Source organism: Sorex fumeus, unplaced genomic scaffold, assembly GCF_029834395.1.
Source record: "Sorex fumeus unplaced genomic scaffold, SorFum_2.1 ptg000218l, whole genome shotgun sequence".
NCBI lineage: Eukaryota > Metazoa > Chordata > Mammalia > Eulipotyphla > Soricidae > Sorex > Sorex fumeus.
In genome coordinates, this window is record NW_026606275.1 from 2,078,491 (window position 1) to 2,091,118 (window position 12,628).

Consider the following 12,628-nt stretch of genomic DNA (forward strand, 5'->3'; position numbering starts at 1 on the left):
GCCCCTGGAAAAAAAATAGTTTCAATCCAGGGATACAGCGGGGAGCGGGGAGGGGGGGGTTCCACACACATCCGTGCTCTGAGCCACTTTGAGCCCGTAGCCTGCGGACGCCTGTGGACGCCAGTGGGGGCCCGGGAGTTAGAAACGGGACAGCAGGAGGCCCCCGCTGAAAGCTGCGTGCTGGTGTGGGCTGCCTGCCAGAGGCCTGAGCCTAAGAGGAGGTGAGGGGGGGCCCAGGGACCACTTTGTGCTGCTCCAGCACCCTGCAGGGTCTGAGCAAGGAGGCCCAGCCAGCACCCTGGGATCAGGGCTTGTTCTCCCGGGGAGTCTCTCGCGACTTCATCTCCAGTGGAAGGGGCAGGGGGGCTCCCTCCCCGGAGGAGGGCAACGAAGGGGAAGGGGGTGCTCGTGGGCTGATTGATGCTGCAGGGGGCCGGGGAGGTGGGCTTCCCAGCTCCAGCGTCGGCGTCAGCGTCACCAGCGGGGCCTTTGCGCCCAGGGCACCCTCGAGGGGGCGTCCACGCCCCAGCAAGGCCTGTCCCTGCGGGTCTCCGGGGGCTGTGGCCCAGCTGTCCCCACTGCCTCAGGCCCAGGTGCGCCTGGGGCTCTGGGTCCAAGGTTCCGACTCCTTTTCCTTTGTTTCGTCTGCAACGCCCCCCCCCCAAAAGGTGTCACCTCCAAATAACTCCCAGCCCAAACAATCTGTCTGTATGGGAATAAAGTTGGAGTGATAAATGGACTCTGTCCTAAAGATGAGAACGCCATTCGGGTCTCCCAAAGAAGAATAGAAAGAGCTATGCTTGGAATATCACGTTTCACTCAAATGAGAGAACGAATCCGGAGTTCCAACATCCGTCGACGATCAAGGATCAGGGACGCTGTCTCATTTGCCAAGGTGTCGAAAATCAGATGGACTGGTCAAATGGAGATGTTACTGGCGCCCGCTCGAGCAAATCAATGACTAATGGGAAGTTAAGTTATTGGTTAAGTCCTAAAGTTCCAAGGGGCTGATCCCTCTGCACCATTTACTTGCCACAACTGTTCTGATAATCAGTCTGAGCTGGAGGAGGAAGGAGCTGCGATGCTCAGGGCTCAGTGCTCCGGCTGGGTGCTCTCCCCCTTCCTCCCTCTCCCTCTCTTCCTTTGTTTCTCTTTTTTCTTCCTTCCTCTTTCTTTCTTTTCTTTCTTTCCTTCTTTATTTCTCTTCCTCTCTTCCCTCCCTCCCTCGCTTCCTCCCTCCTTTATTTCTTCCTCCCTCCTTCCTTCCCTCTTTCTTCCCTTCCTTCCTCCCTCCCTCCTTCTCTCCTTCCTCCCTCCATCCCTTCCTTCCTTTGTTTCTGGGGGGCCACTCCTGGCACTGCTCTGGGCTTACTCCTGACTCTGTTCGGTTGGGGACTGAGAACCCCGAGCCCCGTGCAGTGGGGGACTGACCCCCACGGTCGCCGCTGAGCTGTGGCTTCATGAGAGCCAGCGCCAAACCCCCCTCTCTCTGCCCCGACTGCCCGGGGTGGCTCGCCCAGACTCTGGCGCTGATGTTCACTGCCGCTGCTCTGGGCACTGCCCCGGTCCACGTTCCCGTGCGGGTCGACGCTGCTGTGGAAAGTGGCGCAGGCCGAGCCCAGAGGCTGTGTGGCCTCAAGGGGACAGTCAGGCAGCCCTGTCCCCCCCTCCCCCGACAAGTGCGCCTTCTTGGGAAACCTGCTGAACCGGGCTGGCTGGATCTCAGGGGGGTCCTGCAGCCAGGAGCCGCAGCAGGTGGACCCCAGGGCCTTCCCAGGAAACAGCCCCCCTCCCCCTGCAGCATGGCCCCTGGTGCTGGCACTCTTGGTCTCCCTGCCATGCAGAGTGGCAAGGCCGGGCCCGTCAGCTGGCTCGGCTCGAGGTCTCCTCTGAGCCTGAATCATTTATGGGCGCTGATGAATCATTCAGGACAGGGCGACGCGGGCAGCCCGGCGTATTAGTAAGCAGGCGGCCGGTGTGAGTGGGCTTGGCAGACGGCAGGCACCAAGTGTGCTGGGCCGGTTCTGGGGGCAGCGAGGAATGAGGGCCCGATGACGGGGCTTCGACCCCACAGCCCAGAGCATACTTGCTGTTCCCCCGGCCTCGCCCTGCCAGCACCCCAAGGGGCTGAGGGGCCCTCTGTCGCTGTGTGCGGGGGTGGGGGGAGGTGGGGGGGGCACATCAGACCACAAGGTCCCCGGCCGAGCAGCCGGCCTGCAGGTCACCCAGAGGCTCTCGGCCCCTGCTGCTGCCCGCCTTCCTGCAGCCTCCACCACCCAGAGAGGCGTCCCAGGAGGAGGACACCAGCCCCCTCATTCCCACAGACACCCCTGGACACCCCTCTGGGCCCGCCACTTCCTTCTCGCTGGCAGAACTCAGCTCCCCCTGCCCGGGCCTGTCCTCAGGACGAAAGCCCGAGGGGGGCTACTGATGACTGGGTGGTGTGTGTGGGGGGGGTGAGGCCAAACCGGGCAATGCCCTCTGCCTCCACCAGAACCACTGCCCGGGGCTCAGGGCTGTAGCCCCCAGCGGCACCCCTGGGGGCCGCTCGGAGACCCAGGCCCGGACCCCCGGCTGTGGTGGGCCTGGAGCCCTGGGGAGCCGCGTGTCCCGCCCTGGTCACTGCCGAGGTGTCTCCACACCTTCCTCTGGGCCCCCTCACCGCGCCCCCACCTGAGCCTGCCCTCCCGGCACCTCGGGGCGCCCGTCCTCGTGCTGGCTGCGGGGCCGATGCTCCCGTCCCCCAGCGCCCCGGCCGCTGCCGCCCGCTCAGAGCTCGGGAAGGGGACGCGGAGGACAGAGCCGGGCCTGCCCGCAGGTGGACAAGCCCGACCCCGGCCTCCCGCCCGGCCCCCAACCGCGGCCCCGCAGCCGAGTGCACTGGACAGGGGCCGCCGGCAGGTGCGAAAGGCTGGAAGAGCAGCGGGACGAAGGATGCCGGCAGGGGCCGGCCGGGCAGGGACGCCCGCCCAGCTGCCCAGGGGCGCAGGGCCAGGCGCTCCCCCGCCTGGGAGGCCGCAGCCCCGGGTCCCCGCTAGGGGCGGGGCATCAGCCCAGCCAATCAGGCCTCCGCACGGACGCGCGCCCTCGGTCTCCAGCCAGTCCCCTCCCCCGGGGGGCGGGGCAGCTCCCCACACCCAATCAGCGCGCCCGCTCCCGAGCTGACGTCAGCAGGCACCCGCCTCATTAGCATAACAAAACAAGTCCTGGTCCCTGCGGGACCTTCCAGCGGCTCGGGACGGGCGCAGGGGGCCGCGGTGGGGCGGGGTTCGGGCTTCAGCCCTCCCGGCCTCGGCCTCTCGCTTTCACGGTGCAGCCGCTCCTTTGTGCCACTCGGTGCCTTTTATCTGGTTATTGTTGTCGTTCGGCTACCGGAGCCCGGGGGCAGAGTGGAAAGTGGGCCCCTCCCCCCTTGTTCTTTCTGGGGGAGGGGAGGGGTCCGGGGATGGAGTTCCAGGCCCAAAGGTGCTGATGCAGCGTGCAGACGTGTTGCCTCCGCCGGGAAGCGGAAGTGGGAGCGGCTCTGGCGAAGGGCGGCTGCTCTTGCAGGGCTCCACGTCTGGCACCTACCAGTTGCTCACCCAGCGAATGAGCAGTGCGTGTGCCTGTGTGTGTGTGTGTGTGTGTGTGTGTGTGTGTGTGTGTGTGTGTGGTGGTGCTGGTGGTGGCGGCAGGACAGAATAAGGCTGGGAAGGGATGTGGGGAACATTCTGGAAGGCCTTGAATGTGCTGCAGCCTTGGATGTTTCCAGAGTCTCTCACATTTCATTTCAGTAACTGCTGCTGGGAGGTGGTTGCTGGGAAGGCTTGCGAGATCCCTGGGCTGCTCAGGCTCCCCGTGGCTCTTTGCAAGCGACTCTCCTGCATCTGGGGGGAAGGTGAGCGGGAGGGAAGGCATGAGTCAGCGTTTAATTGCAGGGAGGGTGCGAACTTACTTCTGAGTCAGCGGACAAGGGCCAAAAATACAAAATGTGGCAAGATGGGTCTCGCTTTTGTTTAACAGTCTGAAATGTGATTTGAAAAAAAAGAAGGAAAGGAAAGGCAAGGAAGGCGCAGGAGAGCTGAGATCTGCAGGGCCTGTCTCGGCTTGGGGCCCGCAGGTGTCTGCCGAGTCGGTGGGCACACCGCGGCTCACCCCGCGAGCTCTGCCGCCTCAACCAGTGGTGACCGGAGGGAGGAAGCAGCAGGCTGAGCTGGGGGAGGTCAGGGGCTGCTGGCTGACCCGGCCAGAGCCTGCGATGGAGCCGTCTCTCCCGACCAGCAGCAGACAGCTGCCGCCCTGTCTCCGGTCTCTCCACGGCTGGTGCCCTTCTGGGTCTAGACTCTGGCCAGTGAGGGCTGGAGTCAGAACTGGAGTGGGCTGCAGTGAGAGTTGGAGACAGGGCCGGAGTGAGCTGCAGCGAGTCCGACCGCCAAGTCCCTTCTCTGTGAGTGGACTGGCCCCTCAGAGCAAGGTCCCAGCTGCAGGCTGACCCTTGGCCCCTGCGGTATGTGGGGTCAGCGGGGCATTTCCTGGAGTGACCTCAGGCGCCTTCTCTCCCCATGTCCTCGCTGCACTCTGCACCCCCCTCCTTCTTCCCTTCCGGCTCGCCTTGGCGCATCTGGGCTCTGCCGCTGGCTCCTGGGAGCTGCCCGGGGCACAAGACCTTCAGGGGCACTGGAAACTTCCCTCTGGGCAGCCCGGGCCGGACTCTGGGGAACAGGGCAGCTGCAGGCCCACTCAGTGAGGATTCCAAGCTGTGCCTCGTGACCTGCCACCATCCCGCTCACGGGTTCTGTCCGGGGTTCATGTCCGTGCGAGCCCTTTATGGCAGAGGCCAACGAAAGAGAACAAGCTTTGCCCGATCGCCTTGGTTCCTCTTTCGGATGGGCGGCGGGGGTGGGGTGTATGAGGGACAGGCCCAAAAGGGACCACCAGAATTAATTTAGCTTAGCTTAACAGGAACCCGCCTTGCAAAATAACTGGTTTTTCTGCCCCCGAGCAAGGAATTCAGATACAGGTGCCCCGAGTTGCAAGTCACGAGAAGGGTGGGGGTCAGACCAGATGACCAGATGTCTCTCACAAGACCCATGTCTGCCCTAAAAACCAGGACATTCCTAAGCACTGACACAAATGCTGATCTTTAAACTATAGGCTAAGGAGTGATGTGCTTTAAAATGGATTGGCCAGGAAAGTTTCTGTTGTTACAAATCTATTGGCTATGAAATGCGCGGGCTCTGCTGTAACGGCCGAAGAAGGCCCATATAAGATCTCCTTTGAGCAGCTCGGGGTCTTGCCTAACCTATCGGACCTGTGTCTCTGCGTAGGCGGCTCGACCCTGGCTGGCCAGTCTTGGCAATAAACCCTGCTTGTTGTTTGCAGTCTCCGGAGTCTGTCATTAAAGGGAGCCCACGATCCGCACCCTGACAGGGTGCAGCAGCTGCCTAGATTGGACCTGCTCCTGGGTCTGTGGTGGGGACCCCCTGCGGTTCTTCACAGGGGCTGCAGAGCCTGGCCCCAGAGAGCCTCAGCACACAGAGGAACTCTCGAAGGCTCCACGACGGAGGGTCTGGTCGGCCTTGGCCTTCTGTACCTGCAGCCTTGCCGACGCAGCAGGTGGGAAATCGCTCATTCTGGGCAGCGACTTGCCCCCGGGATTCTGCTGGGGTGAGCCTCAGCCCAGGCGGGTGGCGAGGGAGTGAGGTGCAGTGCGGGAACCCTGGCCGCTGCTGATCAGGCAGCCCGAGCCCTTGGGTGAAAGTGATCAAGCCCCAGCGTCTCTATGCCGCCATCAGGCGCAGACACAGGGCCCGCTGCGGAGCTGAGCTGCCCTCAGCTGCCCTGGGCTCTCGTCTAGAGCTCGGCAGCTGCCCTGCTCCCGAACTCTTCCTGCCCTTGGAGGATCCTCCCACTCTCGTAGCCATAGCCTCTCTGGAAGCTTCTTCTCCGTCTTTCCTCCTTGTCACCTCTGAGCTCCCGCCCTCCGGCCGTGCTGGAACTCATCTCTGCCCCCAGCCTCAGCTGTGCCTCCTCCTCCCTCCCCTCCTCCCTCCCCCTGCTCCGCTCTGTCCGGGTCTGCAGCAGGGCCGCCCTGAGGCCCTCCCGGCTCAGGGCTGTTGGGAGCGTCTTGGCCGTTTCTCTGGAACGAGGCCAGGAAAACCGCTTTTTGGTCTTGATTTCAAATCGACCAGATCCACTTGTGAAGATGGACAAGACGCTTGTCCTCTGCCTGACTCCAACTCACCTTAATTTTGTTCCTCGCCCTGATGTGTGCTGGAGATGTGCTTCTGGAAGCCGTCTCCATGGCAACCAGAGGTGCTTCTGAGTGAAACAAATCTCCGACAGATGAATGAATCAACGGGGCTGGATGCCACGTGCGGCGACCAACATTCCTCTCCCCTGTCCCCAGGAGTCTGTCCAGGTGAAACCCTCGCAACCTCTCACCACGCTCAGTAGCATACAGCTCACGTGGCCCCCTCCCTCCTCGGTACGTCCCCCAGGCCAGGATCGGGCGCAGTGGGGGGCATCTGTTCAGAGCTGCCTCCGGCGTCAGCTGGCGGCCAAGCTGCCCTCATGGTGCTTGCGGTGTGTGTCGGCACGGCAGCCCCTTCCTGTCTGAGCCCAGCCCGTGTGACCAGAGCAACAGGGCAGGGTGACCGAGCCGTCACTTTCAATGCTAGGTCATGGAAACTGTCCCTGCGTCAGCCGTGCCCGGGGAAGCATGTGGTGAGGTGGGGCGGGGGGGGGGGGGTCCCGGGATGGGGGCTGAGGTCTCGGGGGGCAGAGGCCAGCCGTGAACCCAGAGGATGAGCTTGGCAGTGGGTGTTCGAGCACTCGGGCCTAGGACTGCAGCGTCGGGGTCTGGGGTCTGGGGGCCCACTGAAGGGGGAGGGGTGCAGTGGGGGGGTGGGGCCCAGGGACCGCCCCGACGACTGTGAGGCGGGGGGCTCCGAGGTGCCTCCGGGTCTGCGGAGCCCCCGAGTAGCATCAAGAGCCAAGACCCACCCGGGGGCAGGTTCCGTGGAGCGTGTGGGGTCACGGGGACGTTCAGCTCCTTGAAGCATCTGCATGGGCTTGGGCTGACCCGGCCACCATGAAAGGCTGTTGTGCCCCCTCATCCCTGTGCCCCCCCACCAGGTGGGGGGCCAAGGCGGGCGTCCCTGGACAGGTCTATGTGTGGGTGTGTCCCCCCTGGCAGCCGTGCCTCCCCCCCAGGAAAGCAATGATGTTTCTTTTCTCCAGCCTACGGGGACAGTGCAGAGGTGCTGCTGGCCGCTTGCCTGACCACCTGCTCCCCAAGGCCAGGCACCCCCAGGTGCAGGGCAGGGTGGGAGGGGGCTCGGCGGGGGCTCCCCCACCTTCCCAGCCCCTTCCCCACTGGGAGTTGGACATTCAGAATTAGCTCCTGTTATCTCAACAGGGAAACGGGTCTTTCAAGATGTGACTGGCACAGAGATAAAATCGTTTTCCATACTGATCCTTTCAAAGTCAGGTTAACTTGGTTGAAAGGCGGAGGAGTGAACTAAAATTTAACATTCCTAGGAATATTTAATCTGAGACTTTCGGCAACTTGAACTTCAAGAGAGACTTAGCAGAAAATAATGGCTGGTTTCAGTCTTCATCCCGAAGTCACAGCGATGGTGCAAGTAGAGAAGATACTAGGTACTTCGGGGCGGGAAGGAGGAAGGGAAGGAGGAAGGGAAGAAGGAAGGGAGCGCCGGAGGAGATGCGGATGGGAAAAGGAGAAGGGATCAGCCGCTGCGTCTCCAAGTCGGTCGAGAAATCAAGTTGCACTAAGCTCAGCAAAGGAACTTCTCTAGGACCCTTTTAAAATAAGGGGGTTAAGTCTGCGAAGTGTGACTTATCGGGAGTGTCAATGCCTGCTCCGCGTGTGCACACGTGTGCAGACAGACCCCACCCTGTGTGGGTGGTGACACGTCTTCACCCTGGGTAGGTCAGGGCTTTCGCACTGCCGTTCCATTGACTGACTTACTCCCCAGTTGCATTACAGGGACATCATTGATCTAAGACTTGTTTGGAGAAATCTATGAGAAAAGGTTCTTAGACAAATGCTTCAGACTTGCTGAAAATCAAAGATGAAGTTCCAACACTCTTAAAAAAAAACTGGACGCTTAAAACTTAACATCACAATGGAGACGTTACTGGGCCCGCTGGAGCACATGAACGACAGGAGGACAGTGCTGCAATGCAGTGACAGTCTGGTTTGTTGACGTTTTGGTCCACGTATTTTTAAAACATTGATTCCAGTGAATTGTTCCAGATAATCTTTTAACCATTGTCAAATTATTCACATATATGTGGGCTGGAGCGACAGCACAGCGGGTAGGGCGTTCGCCTTACACGCGGCCAACATGGCTGACCCGAGTTCGATTCCTCCGCCCCTCTCGGAGAGCCCGGCAAGCTACCGAGAGTATTCGATATGCCAGACACAGTAACAACAAAGTCTCCAATGGAGACGTTACTGGGCCCGCTCGAGCAAATCGATGAGCAACGGGAGGACAGTGCTACAGTACTTAAAACAGAGGAAATCAAGGTTGTTCCCACACAACCACAAGAACCAAAGGAATATGATGTTGTTGAAATGATGGGCCATCTCGGGAGGTGTATATATATATATATTTTTTTTTAAATTTAAGAATTGTGATTTCCAAAGTTATTTGGTCTAGGCAGATTTAGGCAGATAATATTTCCACGCCGACCCCACGTTAGTGCCATCTTCCCTCCACCTGTGAGCCCACACTTTCTTCTCGCCCCAACTGGCCTCTGTAGGTTTTCACGGGTGAACAGCACCTCGGGTTGGGGGTGGGGGGAGAATGAGGCCCGCTTGACACTTCTACTGCACTTAAGAGTGTGCGGCTGTCTCTTTGCTTGCATAGATACAGAGAAGTGGAGTAAGTTCCTGCAAAGAGGTTTCTGTCTTAGTAGGCGCAGTTACAGGATAGTCGTTTGGAATCAATCCTTGAAGCCTCAAGTTATGAGTAGTGAGCACCTAAAGACAGAAGCTGCCGGTGGGTCTTATGGAAGCCTGGGTGTTTGTCACACTGGGTTTAACTTCACCTTCAGTTGTCCTAAGATGAGCCTTAGTTTCTAACACCCCAAATAGGAGGCCTGCTGCTGGCCTCAGCTGGGCCCGGGCCAGGGTCTGTGCATGATGGGCCTTGGGACCTTGGCACCAAGCTGATGTCCTCAAGGGACAGCCTCTGAGCAGGAGAAGACGAGCCTCTGTCCCTCTCCTCCAGGACCCAGGAGGACCCTCCGGGATTAGGTGAGTTAAAAGACAGGCAGTTAAAAATAACAAAATGCTTCCTGGGAAAGCCACGTTGCTCTAATGCAACTAAATCTCAAGTTAGAAGTTACTATTGAGCTCATGTGAGGTAACTTGCTAAGGTCCAGCGAGCTGTTACCTCCACTGTAACGCTGGACAGAGAACCATGCTTCCTCTCAGGAATGCATTCCTGGTCTAAAATCCAGGGCATCGTCCCTCGGAGGATACTCAAACTTTCGGCGAAAACCCAGCACGACACGGTCTACGGCCTTCTCAGCACACGGTGGGTCTGGCGCGGGTCCCGAGGCTCTGTTCTCGGAACTGGGCTCCTGCTGACCGGTCATTGCCTTACTGGAAAGGACCCCTCTAAAAGACAAGAACAACCTCTGGTGGCCCCCAGTCTCTTGCGTGTCTCCTCCTTCATTCTCCCCTCCAAAGAGACGTCCATGGGGGGTATGGTGCCGCCAGCAGGTCAATCTGTACCTGGGAGGCAAGTGCGTCAGCAGCCTGATGGCGCCTTCAGACTTCCAGATACCCCAAAATTGCTGCTGTGCCTTTGGCCAGACTCCAAAAACTCGGGGCAAAGCTTACCAAGAAATTAAACGGCCAAAAGTTAGGTATGTGGGAGACACACCCCCAAACCACCTCCGGCTCAGCTATGTAATTAGAGGCATGGCCTCTCTGGTTCCTAAACAAACTGCTTAATGGCCATGATACCAGAGACTCAAACAAATCTCAGAACCCAGCAGGTTTTGGGAGAAATGCATCCAGACCATGCAGTAGGGTACTGTCACCAGGCCACCCCAGTGGGGAAAGGGTGCTGTCCCTCCGCCTGCTCCCCCCTGGCAGTTCGGTGGCCGCCATCCGCCAAAGACCACTGGACCGTCAGGTTTGGGCCCTCTGTGACAAGAAATGCGGGGCCTCACAGGATGGGGTGGAGCCAGCCTTTCCTCCCCGTCCCAAAGAGACCCCAAGTCACTGCCCACAAACGGCCTCTCTGGCTCCTGATCAAGCTGTTAACGGCCATGATCCCAGAGGCTCAGAAACAAATCTCGAAACCTGGTGGCTTTTTGCAGAAATACGTCCATTCCCTGCAGTAGGTTACAGGCGCTGGGCAACCCTAGGTGGGAATAGGTTTCGTGCCTTGGCCTGTTCCTGCTGGCGGCCCAGAGGCTGCCATCCTCCAGAGGCCACTGGACAGTCAGGTTTGGGCCCCCAGTGACGAGACACACGGGGCCTCACGGGACGGGGGTGGAGCTGGACCTTTCCTCCCCACCCCAACAAGAGCCCAAGTCATCGCCCACAAATGACTTCTCTGGCTCCTGGTCAAGCGGCTTAATGGCCATGATCCCAGAGACTCAGGAACAAATCTCGGAACCCAGCAGGTTTTGGCAGAAATCACTCCAGATTTAATTGTTAAAATTTTGGAATTTTAAAATTGCGAGGCCACTACTGCAGCCATGCGACATCATATGTAATTCATCATAACCAGCAATAGAAAACAAATTGTCTACCGTTGCCTTTTCAGCAGATCTGAGCGTTGGGGTAAGATCCCAAATAATAATGGTGGTGTCAAAATACTGAATGTAATCAAAGTAGAGAGAGAGTCATGAGGAAATCATCCGCCCCCCAGGTAGGGGGAGGGTGTGGGATGGGGGTATACTGGGGGTTTCAGTGGTGGAGAATGGGCACTGGTGAAGGTCCGGGTGTTTCATTGTATGACCGAGACTTAAACCCAAAAGCTTTGTAACTGCTCTCATGGTTTTTCAATAAATAAAATTTAAAATAAAAAGTAAGATGGAGTTCATGCCCAATTCAATCGGCTAACCGGTGGCTGAATAAATCGCAGTACTCCTACATAAAAAAAAAAAGAGACGTCCATGCCCTTGTCCCCTCTGAGAGTCACGTGGCAACAGACTGGGGCGGGGATAACCGTAACCAAGGGATTCCCAGCAGGGCCAGCTTTGAGCAGGGCTCGGACTCTCGTTCGTTACCCCAGGAAAACGTCTGTCCCCCACGGCCCCCCAAAGCCCTCAGCAGGACGCGTGTCCTTCAGCTGTCCTCCTCACGCAGCCCGGAGCAGACGCCCGTCGGCTTCCACGGTTCCACGGGGGGCCCTCCACAGACCCCTCTCAGAGGGGCTCCACGGCCACCCCAAACTTCGACTCCTTTTAGCAGGAAGTGGGCCGATTTGTTTCTTCCAGTTTGGAAGGGGTTAACCCCCACATGGAGACCGGTGTGGGGCCACATGCAGGAGACGGAGCCTGGCACTGCCTGACTGCGCTGGGCCCCTGTTTGATGCCCCGAGTCAGCGGGAAGCAGCTAGAGTCTCCTTCCCCCGCCAGCTGCAGTGAGCGCCTGTTTCCGACACCCCCACCCTACCTTCGTAGCACTCCTGAGAATTCCTGGGCTCTTTCTGAAAAATAGCAAGTTGACAGTTTCCCCAGATCTCTGGAGCACTGAGCCTAAGGCAAAGGAGAATGCCGAAGGCCGTGGCCGAACAGAGCCCCCGAAAGGCAAAGCGAGCCAGATCCCCCTGGAAAATCCTTGGATTTTTAAGATTTTCAGTGTTTGGGCTATGCTTGGCAATGCTTGGAGGCTATTCCTGCTCTGCATTGAGGAATTACTCCCGGTGGTGCTCAGGGGATGCTGGGAATCGAACCCGGGTTGGCCGCGTGCAAGGCAAATGCCCTCTCCGCTGTGCTATCACTCCGACCCTTTAAAACATTTTGTTGTTGTTGTTGATTTATCTCATTCATTTTGGGTTTGGGGCCACACCCGGCTGCGCTCAGACCTTACTCCGGGCTCTGCGCTCTGGGATCACTCTTGGCAGTGCTGCAGGGGCCCCGTGAGCTTCCGGGAATCAAACAAGAGCGGCCTCACGCCAAGGCCAGTGCCCTACCCACTGCACTATCTCCCCAGCTCTAGTCCTTGTGTTTTCTGTAAACATTGTTGTCACTTCATAAGTGACACGAAGACCCAGTTTTCTTATTTAAAAAAAAAAAATCCACACACACAAGGGGCCTTATTAACTCAGCGCGAGGTTGGGGTATTTCTTCTCCTTCCTTTCTACTTTCCCGTGAATCTTCCTATTCCAGCTCTGAGCCCGGGCATCTTTATTACTCAATATTTTCATTGCTGAGAACGTCGAACCACCTGAGAAGCTTAGACCCACACAGACCGGCTGTCGCTGCCCTGGTCACTCCGCCACCGTAAGGGGGACAGAGAAATGCCTTCTCTCTAGGGACAGGCCTGTCTGAGCTGTTAGAGCCCAGACTAAAGTCCGTTCCGCCCTGCAGAGACCGCGAGGGGTGTGGCCCCTGATTCCCGCTCCCCTCCAGCCCACCACGGCAGCCACCTGCG